The sequence below is a fragment of the Oncorhynchus keta genome, chromosome 22 (assembly GCF_023373465.1).
Source record: "Oncorhynchus keta strain PuntledgeMale-10-30-2019 chromosome 22, Oket_V2, whole genome shotgun sequence".
Lineage (NCBI taxonomy): Eukaryota > Metazoa > Chordata > Actinopteri > Salmoniformes > Salmonidae > Oncorhynchus > Oncorhynchus keta.
Window position 1 is genome coordinate 2095160 of NC_068442.1, and position 13905 is coordinate 2109064.

Genomic DNA, 13905 nt, shown 5'->3' on the forward strand with positions numbered 1-13905 from the left:
GCCAGCCACGCAGTCTCCTCGTGGAGTGCAATGTAATCGGCGTCCAAAAACGGCAATTACCGATTGTTGTAAAAACTTGAAATCAGCCCCAAGTAATTGGCCATACTGATTAAATCGGTCAACCTCTAATCAAAATGCAAACAATTCACACAATTAAGTTATTTAACGATTAATGTGCACAGATTGGCGGCAGAGCGCGTATTCTGGAGAGAGACGTGAATTGTGCAGCCGCACTCTCCTTCTTGGACTGTGCCATCCCCGTGGCCTCCGCAATGGATTAGTTCACTGGGATGGGCGCAAATAAGACAGGTGTCTTATGTGCCATAACAAAACACAGATATCTGCTACTGCTCGACAAGAACAAAAAAGCCGCCCAGTCAAATAATTGGCGTCAGCCCAATACATAATACAATTCTCTTGATAACTAGATGCATGTGGTGTGAATTGCTGAAACATAGTGAGCCCAATGCTGGATAAACACTTCAACACTACCCAAGCTAGACGTATGGGTGGTCCCGGGAATCAAACAGTCAGTGCCAGTGGTCATTTGCCCAGCCACCACACCAAATGCAAGTTCCAATCCAAATGACTCAAACTTCTTCCTTTCTTTACTCCCCTTGGTTGGAAAGGGGTCCCACATGTAAAAGCCATAAACCGTCACTGGGGAGCTAACTCCAGTGGGGATCATTTCAAATTAAACTGGCTCCAGTTTGCCCAATAAGAAACACTCGTTTTCAAGTTGCAACTGTTTTTGCTAGTGTGCCCCAATAATTATGACCCAGACCAGAGAAAGTCAGTTAGGCCAGGAGGGCCTGTCGCTGTGATGTGGCAAGTGACCTGGCTCCAAGACACCTCGGAGCAGCTGACAGGTCCTGGAGCAGCTGACAGGTTCAATTTGACATAAGCATAACTGCTGTTGCTCTTCCCACAAAATGACATGATTTACCGGGACCATATGCCTGGAGATTTGCTGTCGTCTGAGCGCAGAAGCATGTCAGCTGCACTGCTACACACTTCCTAGTTGCTCCCATTATAGAGACTGTCACTGAGGCAGCACTGAGCCACCGATATCATATATGAGCATACATGTCGTCGGCCACAAGCGTCACACGTTTGTTGGGTTCTGTATGCATCCTAAATTAACGGCCAGTGAACACCTTCGACTTGGAATATATGGCTTTTACTTAGCTTGGTTGGGATCATTTCAGGAACATCCCATATGTATGGAGTATGAAATATACATTTTTGGTATTGAAAATAATAGTCTATGCCACTGCTTAGAACTAATTGAACTATGTAAGACGTACCAAATAAATTATCTCCAGCTCAAGGTGCCAGCTATGCATTTTGTTTGCTAACCTGCTAGCTAAATGGCTAGGTTGCAAGAGAAAGCTTCGTTACAGCAGAGACAATCAATCCCCTATGGTATAGGAACGGTATTTTTTTTTATTTGACCTTTATTTAAGGTAAAGGCTAGTGGAGAACAAGTTCTTATTTACAACTGCGACCTGGCCAAGATAAAGCAAATCAGTGCGACAAACAACAATGCAGAGTTACACATGGAATAAACAAACATACAGTCAATAAAACAATAGAAAAAGTCTATATACAGTGTGTGCAAATGAAGTAGGATAAGGGAGGTATGGCAATAAATAGGCCATAGTGGCAAAATAATTACAATATAGCAATTAAACACTGGAGTGATAGATGTACAGAAGATGAGTGTGCAAGTAGAGATACTGGGGTGCAAAGGAGCAAAATAAATACAAGTATGGGGATGAGGTAGTTGGTTGGGCTATTTACAGATGGGCTATGTACAGGTCCAGTGATCTGTGAGCTGCTCTGACAGCTGGTGCTTAAAGCTAGTGAGGGAGATATGAGTCTCCAGCTTCAGTGATTTTTGCAGTTCGTTCCAGTCATTGGCAGAAGAGAACTGGAAGGAAAGGTGGCCAAAGGAAGAATTGGGTTTGGGTATGACCTGTGAGATATACCTACTGTAGCGTGTGCTGCGATGGTGACCAGTGAGCTGAGATGAGGCGGGGCTTTACCTATCAGGTATGACTATCTGGATACCGGCCAAACTTAGTGATAGTTCATGCTCCTTTCCCCAGGAGGGCTCTTGGGCTCTCGTTCTATTTGGGGATGAAAAGTCGCAGTTAAATTGTGGAGTCGTGGACGAGCGCTTAACATTTCTGAGGATGGGCAGACAAGCGAAACAGACATTTTCTGAGAATACCCAGACTATCCTGAAGTGTTACTTGTTCTTCAAGTAGTAATTTAAAATTACACTGAGTGCTGCTTCGACATGACCAAGAGAAAAAAAACATGTTGGAAGGGATCAGTTTGAGCAGGGCAAGGCACAGAAATCACTTATCTTGATCCATGAGTAGTTAGATTTGGGATGCAAGATGATTTGTAGATCAGTGATTCTGCCCAGTCCAACTGCAATGTAGCCTTGTCACTCTCAAACACAGAGAAAAGCTCTTCTTTATCCCCCCTAACATCAGACCGCTGTCAAGTGTATAAAGGGTCTCCATCTCGCTTCTGATTCTCTTTCCAACCTGAACAAGTCAGACAGGAAGGACCCAGCCAGGTATTGTTTGTCAGAGTGGATGAATAATTACTATCTCAGAATAGAAATACCACTCAACCCGAGTTGCAGAAGCCACAGGGCTGTGTATTCTAGCCTCGGAGCAGAGGCAGTCAGATCACACAGTCATAGCAGTCTCTACATCACTCTCACTCCAGAAAAGGACCTGACAACAGGCACCAAGGAAATAGCCATGTCTGTTTCTGGTGTGATGTCTGCAAGTCTGTCTGGCCTATGTTCTGTGATATCTGACCAATTTCCATAGGCAGGGCAGGCTGCACCTCGAGTCACTCCGGCTACGAGCACACACACAGCTCTGTGATATCTCATCTCATTTCCATACAAGGTGCTGCTGCCTGCTGGAGGACCATCACAGTTGTCTATAATCAGTACATCAGTGCTCTGATGAAGGCCCCATTAAGATGTTTCCATCCCAGCATGAACTCCAATTCTGCCTCAATATGGCCTAATTTTCATTGTTGCATTTCCCCTGATGAAGACAGACATGTCCAATCATGCTGTGAATAGGGCTCCATGTGGACAAGAGGCAGCCAGGGCCTGATGACAAGACCCGCCCCATTAGCTCCATAATCATATGGAGTGTCCCTGGTGACGGTGGTTATGGATGAGGAGGGATGCAAATTAGGCTGAGTCAGGGTGTGAACGTAGCGTGCCCACCCACTCGGCCCAGAGTAGATGAAAACACGTTTTTGGTAATGAAATTTCACTTCCTTATGTTATAAAACACATTTTACCAAGACAAATATAATTTCTTCATGTTTTGAATCGTTCAGTGGGGTCTTTCTCTAAACATATCATTAACATTCAGCATCTTTAAAAAAAGTCGGATTTCGTAACACAACTCATCCGATAAGCACCGAGCTCTGTTGACAGAGCGGTGCCGCATCGAGTAAGCACCTTAAGGATTTTGCATGTTGTGGTGGTCTGAAAAGTCGTTTTCTTCAAGTCGCAAAAAGAATGACAAACTAAATTAAATGTTAAAGGCTGTGAAAATAAAAAAAGCTTGCCATACGCTCAGTGCTCTGTTGACATTTCACAGAGTTATGCTTGTTTTTGTGAGAAACATTTTTAAAAGAACAGGAATTCTTCATTAATATGAAAATATCACATAATATAGATAACAAATATAGATAGAGATAAGTTCAACGGTGAACCCGTCAGTTAGCCTTAATTCTTGCATAGCTTTTCCATTTTTTTCCTCTGGCCTCCATTGACTTAGTCACCTAAATTTTGGCCATCCTACAAAAAGGCAAAAAAAAACTAAAGTAACTTAAGAACGGGTTATGATAGGAGACGCGAGGTTTGAACCGATGGGTTTCTTAGAGGATAATAGACCATTTATCTTACGTATTGGTCAAAAGTTGCGTCTTTGATTGGACACTCTAGTGAATGGATTAATGAAGATAGACAAATAGGAACCTGGTTTAGGCTGAAGCAAGTCAACTCTGGAGGTAGAATGCAAATCTAGCATCAGGTGAAGAAGACTGTTGCAGGGATATAGAAAGACTAGACTACAACCAGCTACTACAGACCAAGAAATAATGAAGGCAGACCCAGATAAAACAAAAAGGTTCCTAGTCTGGTGTATTTATGGCTTAGAAAAGTCAGAAGTTTACATACACCTTAGCCAAATACATTTAAAATCAGTTTCACAATTCCAGACATTTAATACGAGTAAAAATTCCCTGTCTTGGGCCAGTTAGGATCACCACTTTATTTTAAGAATGTGAAATGTCAGAATAATAGAGAGAATTATTTCTTTCAGCTTTTATTTCTTTCATCATATTCCTAGAAGTTTACATACAGTCAATTAGTATTTGGTAGCACTGCCTTTAAATTGTTTAACTTGGGTCAAACATTTCGGATGGTCTTCCCACAATACGTTGGGTTAATTTTGGCCCATTCCTCCTGACAGAGCTGTTGTAACAGAGTCAAGTTTGTAGGCCTCCTTGCTCACACACACACTTTCAGTTCTGCCCACAAATTTTCTATAGGATTGAGATCAGGGCTTTGTGATGGCCACTCCAATACCTTGGCTTTGCTGTCCTTAAACCATTTTGCCACAACTTCAGAAGTATGCTTGAGGTCATTGTCCATTTGGAAGACCCATTTGTGACCAAGCTTTAGCTTCCTGACTGATGTCTTGAGATGTTACTTCAATATATCCACGTAATTTCCCTCCTCGTAATGCCATCTATTTTGTGAAGTACAGTCCCACCTGCAGCAAAGCACCCCCACAACATGGTGCTGCCACCCCATGCTTCACGGTTGGGATGGTGTTCTTCAGCTTGCAAGCCTCCCCCTTTTTACTCCAAACATAACGATGATGGTCATTATTGCCAAACAGTTCTATTTTTGTTTCATCAGACCAGAGGACATTTCTCATAAAAAGTACGATCTTTGTCCCCATGTGCAGTTGCAAACCATTGTCTGGCTTTTTTTAATGGCAGTTTTGGAGCATTGGCTTCTTCCTTGCTGAGCGGCCTTTCAGGTTATGTCGATATAGGACTTGTTTTACTGCGGATATAGATACTTTTGTACCGGTTTCCTCCAGCATCTTCACAAGGTCCTTTGCTGTTGTTCTGCGATTGATTTGCACTTTTCACACCAAAGTACATTCATCTCAAGGAGACAGAACGAGTCTCTTTCCTGAGTGGTATGATGGCTGCTTGGTCCCATTGTGTTTATACTTGCGTACTATTGTTTGCACAGATGAATGTGGTACCTTTAGGCATTTAGAAATTGCTCCTAAGGATGAACCAGACTTGAAGGTCTACAGTGTTTTTTTCTCAAGTCTTGGCTGATTTCATTTAATTTTCCCATGATGTCAAGCAAAGAGACACTGAGTTTGAAGGTGGCCTTGAAATACATCCACAGGTACACTCCAATTGACTCAAATTATGTCAATTAGCCTATCAGAAGCTTCTAAAGCCATGACCCCATTTTCTGGAATTTACCAAGCTGTTTAAAGGCACAGTCAACTTCGTGTATGTAAACTTCTGACCTACTGGAATTGTGATACAGTGAATTATAAGTGAAATAATCTGTCTGTAAACAATTGTTGGAAAAATCACTTGTGTCATGCACAAAGTAGACGTCCTAACCAACTTGCCAAAACTATAGTTTGTTAACAAGAAATTTGTGGAGTGGTTCAAAAACTAGTTTTAAAACCCAAGTGTATGTAAACCTCCAACTTAAACTGTAATTGTTTATCAATTTCCAATCTCCCCCATACACACACACAAAAATGTTTGTATATTTTTTTTTACCCTAATCCTACAATAAATGGACAACAATACATAGGCTTCTACTTACAGCTAATACATACATGGCCACCTGAATGTTACTGCTTGTATACTGGTTCTGAGTCCCAATAATGTGTCATTTTCCCTGTAGTGTGCACTTGTAGTGTCTTGCTCATAAGGCACCAACGGAAAAAAACAAACTGAAACAGGGATGGACTGGGACTACCTCGACTTGTCCAATAATAAATGCTTATTGTAACTTTCCATTGCAAAATGTTTTACATTTTAGTCATTTAGCAGACACTCCAGAACGACTTGCATAGTGCATCCCGTAGTGCATTAATCTTAAAATAGCTAGGTAGGACAACCACATCTCAGTCATAGTAAGTACATTTTTCCTCAATAAAGTAGCTATTGGGAAAGTCAGTGCTAGTAAAAGGGGGAGAGTGTCAAGTGCGAGCACACAAATTACTTTTAAAAACATATTTATTTACAGGGGGGGTACTCTTTGAAGAGATAAGAGTTTAAGATGTTTTCAGAATATGGGCAGGGACTCTGCTGTCCAACTTCAGCGAGAAGCTGATTCCACCATTGGGGTGCCAGGACAGAGAAGGGCTTTGACTGGACTGAGCGGGAGCTTCCCTCCTGTAGGGGTGACCAGGGGTGGCAGAACTATGTTCTCAGATTGGGATGTAGGGTTTGATCATAGCCTGAACGTAGGGAGGGGCAGTTCCTCTTGCTTCTCCATGGGCAAGTATCATGGTCTTGTAGTGAATGCGAGCTTCAGCTGGAAGCCAGTGGAGTCGCAGGGTGACATGGGTGAACACCAGGCGGGCTGCAGTGTTCTGGATAAGTTAAAGGGGTTTGATGGCACAAGCGGGGAGCCCAGCCAACAGCGTGTTGCAGTAGTCCAGATGGGAGATGACAAGTGCCCGGATTAGGAACTACGGCGCTTCCTGAGTGAGGTAGGGTCGTACTCTACGGATGTTGTAGAGCATGAACCTGCACAAGCGAGTCACTACTTTGATGTTTGCAGAGAATGACAGGGTGTTGTCCGGAGTTATGCCAAGTGTCTTTGCTCTCTGGGAGGGGGACACCGTGGAGTTGTCAACTGTGATGGATGGAGAGGTCCTGGAGCAATCAGGCCTTCCCAGAAAGGAAGATAAGCTCTGTCTTGTTGATGTGGAGCTTGAGGTGGTGGGTCAACATATCTGTCAGGCATGCAGAGATGCATGTCGCCATCTGAGTCTTAGAAGGTGAGAAGGAGAAAAGTAGTTGAGTGTCATCCGCATATCAATGATAGGAGAGACCATGTGAAGATATGATGAGTCGAGTGACGGTGTATAGAGAGAAGAGGGCCTAGAACTGAGCCCTGAGGGACAACAGTAGTGAGTACGTAGTGCAGACACAGATCCGCTCCATGTCACCTGCCAGGTCGGATGCAATCCAAGATTGTTCAGAGCCTGAGACACCCAGCTCTGAGAGGACGATCTGATGGATGAGAGCAAAGGACAGAGAGTCCGCTTTGGCAGCGCAATGCCACAGAGGAAATCAGTCTCAGTTGAGTGACAAGTCTTGAAGCCTGACTAGGTACGGTCAAGAAGATCGTTCTGAGAGAGATAGTGAAAGATTTGGTCATACAGAAAACTCAAGTGCTTTGGAAAGAAAAGAAAGAAGGGATACCGTTATGTAGTTTACATCAGAGGGGTCGAGTGTTGGTTTCTTGAGGAGGGGGAGTGACTCTGGAGTCAGAGGGGACGCAGCCAGTGATCAAGGATGAGTTGATGAGAGAAGTGAGAATGTTTCCAGAGATTGTATGGAGAAGGGAGGAGGGGATGGGATTGAGCAGGCAGGTCGTTGGGCAGCCGGAACTCACTAGTAGCAGGATTTCATTTTCCGTTGCGTGCCCTAATCAGTAACACAACCCTGGACTGGCCGCTGATTTAGTGTTGCCCGGTATACCAAAACTTTGGTACTTTTTGGATACTAGAACATGAAAAACAGTTCGGTACTAGAATGTATTACTTTCAGTACTTCTGTCAAATGTGTTGTCTACTGATTGAGGATCTGTATCAGTGCAGCCGATGTCCCCTTATAGTGCGAGAGCACCGTGCCTGCTGCACTTACTCCTTGCGAGCTCTAGCATATCCTGAGGAACAACTGCACTCAGTCTGGGCCGCGTCACCACTTATACTGCACAGAAGTTAACACAATTGAATAATTCAACACGGCATGTGGAAATGTTGAAACTTATTGTTCACTCCTATTCTAGATAATCTTTGCTCGAGCCTCGAACTGAGTGTGTGTGAATGACATCATGGGTCTTAAAGAGAGACCACGCGCACTTTTATAAAAGAGATTTCTTCTTCAATGCAAATATTGTTGATCAGTACAATAAGTCCCAAATGAAAGGGGAACAGATAAGCATTTTCTGGCTGAATTCATGGGGCTATAGATGAAAACCAAACTCAATGCATGCACACAATCCAATTGAATATTCATTCGCCTGTATCGTAAATAGGCCCGGGCTACATCTTGATATAAACAGTTTATCAATAGACTAGAGATTTAACATACAAAATAAATTATGACATTGTGTTAAGGTCGTTAAATTTTTTTTTTACCAAAGTCAAATTGATTGGATAATTGATTTATCAAAAATATCAAATGTAATGATATTGAACTCAAAAGATCTGTCTGGATCAAGTGCCATTCTGTGACTTTGGCTAATACGCCTTCTTTTTCACTTTGGTATCGAGTATCGTGATGGTATCGAAGTAAAAAAATAAAAAATGTAAAAGATTGTATTGCAACAATACCAAGCTGATTCCACTTAACTTGGACAGTATACCCTTCTAACTCATCCCGTGTGTTGTAGAGCATATGCATTCAATCTTCAACATTTTATTAGCAAGGCCTATAGCATGTGCCACTGCCTTCATACAACCTAACGTGATTTTGGGATTTACCTTGGTTGGCTGAAGTGGACTCGAAGTTTCAGTCGTGGTGGTTTAAATTTTTCACACTTTCAGCCCTCAAAATATAGCCTAAAGTTATGCACATTGATATTACACTGTATATCCTGTGCTCTGTAGTATACCAGCCAACCAGGCGTGCTGGATATGGGTAAATAACTAGCTATCCCACTGTGTCAATTACAGAAACACCACGACGAATGCATCTGATCTTTCAAAAAAAAAAAAACACGCCATGAGGCCAGCTGAGCGTGAAAGTCAACTACAATTACTGAATACTTTGTTGCGACCTCTAACCACACAAACAAAACTTGGAGGCGGCTTTGGAAGCAGCGAGAAAGAGAAAAAAACAGCGAGAAAGAGGGTTGAAGAAGATAAATGCCCATGTAGTTTGCCTCAAACCACACCACACAACTTGGGGAGCACAAATGAGAGAGCGGTGGATATGTACATTAGGCCTATGTAGTTTGTTGCGACCTCTACTCAAACCAAACTTGGGGAACTAGGAAGAAAGGAGACGGTGTGAAAAAAGACGTAGACATGAGCCTAGTATTGACCCAAGTTCCTTATTTTAAATCCTTTGCATGTGTTGGAGAAATTGTCAGCTCTCTTACAAGTCAAAAGGTCAAGGATGAGAGAGCCACAGTGCTGTATGCCCTGTGAATGCCAGGCCACCATACTAGACAGTGTCTGAAGGGAGGGGAACAGATTCTTATTCAATTAAACGTAGTTTCATGGTGCATTGCCACACCAACAGCAGGAAGTGGTAGAACAGGTGACAAACCCCTCCCAGTCTTCAACATCAGTCTACATGGCTCACACAGGAGATGATTGTGGACTACAGGAAAAAGAGGACCGAACACATTCCCCTTCTCACCGACGGGGCTGTAGTGGAGCAAGTTTGAGAGCTTAAAGTTCCTTGGTGTCCACATCACCAACAAACTAACACAACAAGACTGTCGTGAAGAGAGCATTATAAAAACGATTCCCCCTCGGGAGACTTGGAGAGAGATTTGGCATGGGCTCTAAGATCCTCAAAAGGTTGTACAGCTGCACCATCGAGAGCATCCTCCTGACTGGTTGCCTCACTGCCTGGTATGGCAACTACTCAGCCTCCGACCGCAAGGCACTACAGAGGGTAGTACATACGGCCCAGTATATCACTGGGGCAAAGCTTCCTGTCATCCAGGACCTCTATACCAGGTGGTGTCAGAGGAAGGCCCTAAAAATAGTTAAAGACTCCAGCCACCCTAGTCATAGACTGTTCTCTCTGCTACCGCACGGCAAGGGGTACCGGAGAGCCAAGCCTAGGTCCAATAGGCTTCTACACCACTGCTACACTCTGTTGTTGTCATCTATGCATAGTCACTTTAATAACTCCACCTACATATTACCTCAATTACCTCGACTAAGCGGTGCCCCCGCACTTTGTACCAGTACCCCCATGTATATAGTCTTGGGTCTCGCTATTAATATTTTACTGCTGCTCTTTAATTACTTGTTCATACATTTTTTTTACTGCATTGTTGGTTAGGGGCTCGTAAGTAAGCAACACCTGTTGTATTCGGCACATGTGACAAAAAAATGGATTTGATCCCCACACGCTATGCGAACAGCTGGCCCCCTCTCAGCCCCAAGAGTCAGTGCAAAGAGGCCACACTTTGCCCAGATCAGACAGCCACCCGACCCCTGTCAGTGTCCACAACAAAAGGATCACATCATCATCACAGCGTAGCCCAGATAACACCATGTGTGCGTTTCAAATAGCACCCTATTCCCTATATAGTGCACTACTTTTGGCCAGTGCCCATAGGGTAAAAGAAGAAGTGCTGAGCAAAAGTAGTACCCGGGCAAAAGTAGTGCACTAGGGTGCCATTTGGGAGACTCCTCATCTCAGTGTTCATTGCCAAAGGATCAAACTTAAGCCCAGATATTCACTATCTTCTATCAGAGGCTCAATCAATCACAGAACACACACACACACACACACACACACACACACACACACACACACACACACACACACACACACACACACACACACACACACACACACACACACACACACACACACACACACACACACACAGAAATTGTCACCTTTGTGTGCATGCGCATCCAAAGCCAAAAGATATGATGAATGCAAGGAATCCTTCCAGTCCCAAACCACCCCAAGCCTTTAGTCCAGGAGTGTCAAATATGGTCCATGGAAAATAATGGACATGCATTGAAACAGTCTCTTGATTGTGCCCGCCTTGCCAAAAATCACCTAAATTAAAGCTAGACGGTCAGGGAGTAAGTTCCCCATCCATCATTTTTGCAATGATCTTTCGCAAATTTTGACGGCGAGAAAATATAACCAGTTTTCAGTGCGGCACCCCGGACCTCGTTGAAGACCAAATGCTGCCACTACATTACATTACATTTAAGTCATTTAGCAGACGCTCTTATCCAGAGCGACTTACAAATTGGAATTGCCACTAGGTCAAGATGAGCTTGACACCCTTGCTTTAGACTAATCACAATTCAATTTCCAGACAGCCATGATCACATTTTCCCTCGGTCAATCATCCCTTGTTGATATTAGCCCTTGTTGATATTACGAGTAAGTTCACTGTTGACTTTTCAATATGTGTATGTGATGGTGGGAAATGGATGAAGCTGCTACAGGATACTTGCTGTTGAACTCAACTAAGATGAGTGGTGAGTGATATGTCAATAAAGTCAATTGAATTGAAATGCTGGAATCACATTAACAATAAGATTGTTTATTATATTTACAAGATATTCAAGTGACCGCTCTAACAATGGAAATATAAATGCCTGGAAGGCAGGATGGAGGAGGGACCATTGGTGGGGCCATTCTAGCCAATGAGAGGGCAGATACACATGTGAACAACAGGCCATAGAGATAGGTAGAGGACTCATCTTTGTATATGTGCCATTATAGCGTCTGTGGGCAGCAACATTTAGGCCATCTCCATTTTAAAGTACAGATGTGAGAAATTGCCCATTTAAACTGCAATTTATTTATAATTTATTTTATATAATCGGTTTTCCTTTAAAATTAGAAAATGACAAAATTCCATGTGAATTCACAATGCAGCTGCCTGCAGCAGCACCATCCCTTTCAGATGGTTAAGCATTGCACATGTACTATTATTACTGTACAACAATTCCACCTTAGAAAGTTTGCATTTCCTTCTCATTTAACTTCTCAAAGTATTGCCATAAAGGACTTTGCTGCTGTCGCTTGCCTTTCTATGCCATTTTTCCAACTGTTTAAGACGATGACATAGTGGTGGAGTCTATTCAAAATTTAAATTCTCGACTCCAATCATTTATTCCTCGATTCCCCTGGTGTCAACTTCCATTTCCGATTTTCAAGATTTGATTCTGCTAGGAATCAACTCCGAACTCCGTACTTCCGAGAACACAAAACACTCGCATCTGGCAAAATGACGCCAACAGAGAGGGCTGCCTCTCTTTTAGTCCTTAAGAAACTATGCAGTATTTAGTTTTTTATGTATTGTTCCATTATTCCTGTACCCAAGAAGGCAAAGGTAACTGACCTAAATGACCATCGCCCTGCAGCACTCACTTCTGTCATCATGAAGTGCTTTGAGAGACTAGTCAAGGATCATATGACCTTACACCCTAGACCCATTTCAATTTGCTTACCGCCCCAATAGATCCACAGACGATGTAATCACCATCTCACTGCACAGTGCCCTATCCCATCTGGACAAGAGGGGTATGGAAGAATGCTGTTCATTGACTACAGCTCAAAATTCACCACCATAGTACCCTCCAAGCTCATCATTAATCTTGAGGCCTTGGGTCTCAACCCCACCCTGTGAAATTAGGTCCTGGACTTCCTGGATGGGTCACCCCCAGGTGGTGACGGTAGGAAACAACATCTCCACTTTGCAGATCCTCAACACTGGGGCCCTACAAGGGCAGGTGCTCAGGCCCCTACTACCGTACTCCCTGTTCACCCATGACTGCGTGGCAATGCACGCCTCCAACTCAATCATCAAGTTTGCAGACGACACAACAGTGGTAGGCTTGATTACCAACAACATTTACATTTACATTTAAGTCATTTAGCAGACGCTCTTATCCAGAGCGACTTACAAATTGGACGACATGACAGCCTGCTGGGAGGAGGTGAGGGCACTCGTGGTGTGTTGCCAGGAAAACAACCTCTCACTCAATATCAACAAGACAAAGGAGATGATCGTGGACTCCAGGAAACAGCAGAGGGAGCACCCCCCTATCCATAGACGGAACAGCAGTGGACAAGGTGGGACATTTTAAGTTCTTTGCGTACACATCACGGACAGACTGAAATGGTCCACCCACACAGACAGTGTGATGAAGAAAACGCAAAAGCGGCTCTTCAACCTCAAGAGACTGAATTATTTTAGGATTGTCACCTAAAACTTTCACAGATGCACAATTAAGAGCACCCTGTCAGGCTGTATCACAGCACTGGTACAGCAACTGCACCGCCCACAACCGCAAGGCTCTCCAGAGGGTGGTGCAGTGCGGTATGCACAACGCGTCACCGGGGGCAAACTACCTGCCCTCCAGGACACGTACAGCACCCGATGTCACAGGAAGGCCAAAAAGATCATCAAGGACAACAACCACCCAAAACACTGCCTGTTCACCCCTCTACCATCCAGAAGGCAAAGTCAGAACAGGTGCATCAAAGCTGGAACCGAGAGACTGGAAAAACAGCTTCTATCTCAAGGCCATCAGACTGTTAAACAGTCATCACTAACATAGAGAGGCTGCTGCCAACATACAGACACAAATCACTAGTCACTTTAATAACACCACTTGAAGAATGTTTACTTTAATAACTTACATATCATACTCATCTCATATGTATATACTGTATTTTATACCATCTTGCCTATGCCACTCTGTCATTGCTCATCTATACATTTGTATGTAAACTCAGCAAAAAAAGAAACATCCCTTTTTCAGGACCATGTCTCAAAGATAATTTGAAAAATCCAAATAACTTCACAGATCTTCATTGTAAAGGGTTTAAACGCTTGCT

General features: G+C 43.4%; 1 protein-coding gene across 6 annotated transcripts in view; it reads right to left on the reverse strand.

Moving 5' to 3' along the window:
• The window catches only part of LOC118400904 (CUGBP Elav-like family member 2), a 68516-nt gene that overhangs the window by 48738 nt on the left and 5873 nt on the right, over positions 1–13905 (reverse strand). The window lies entirely within an intron of this gene.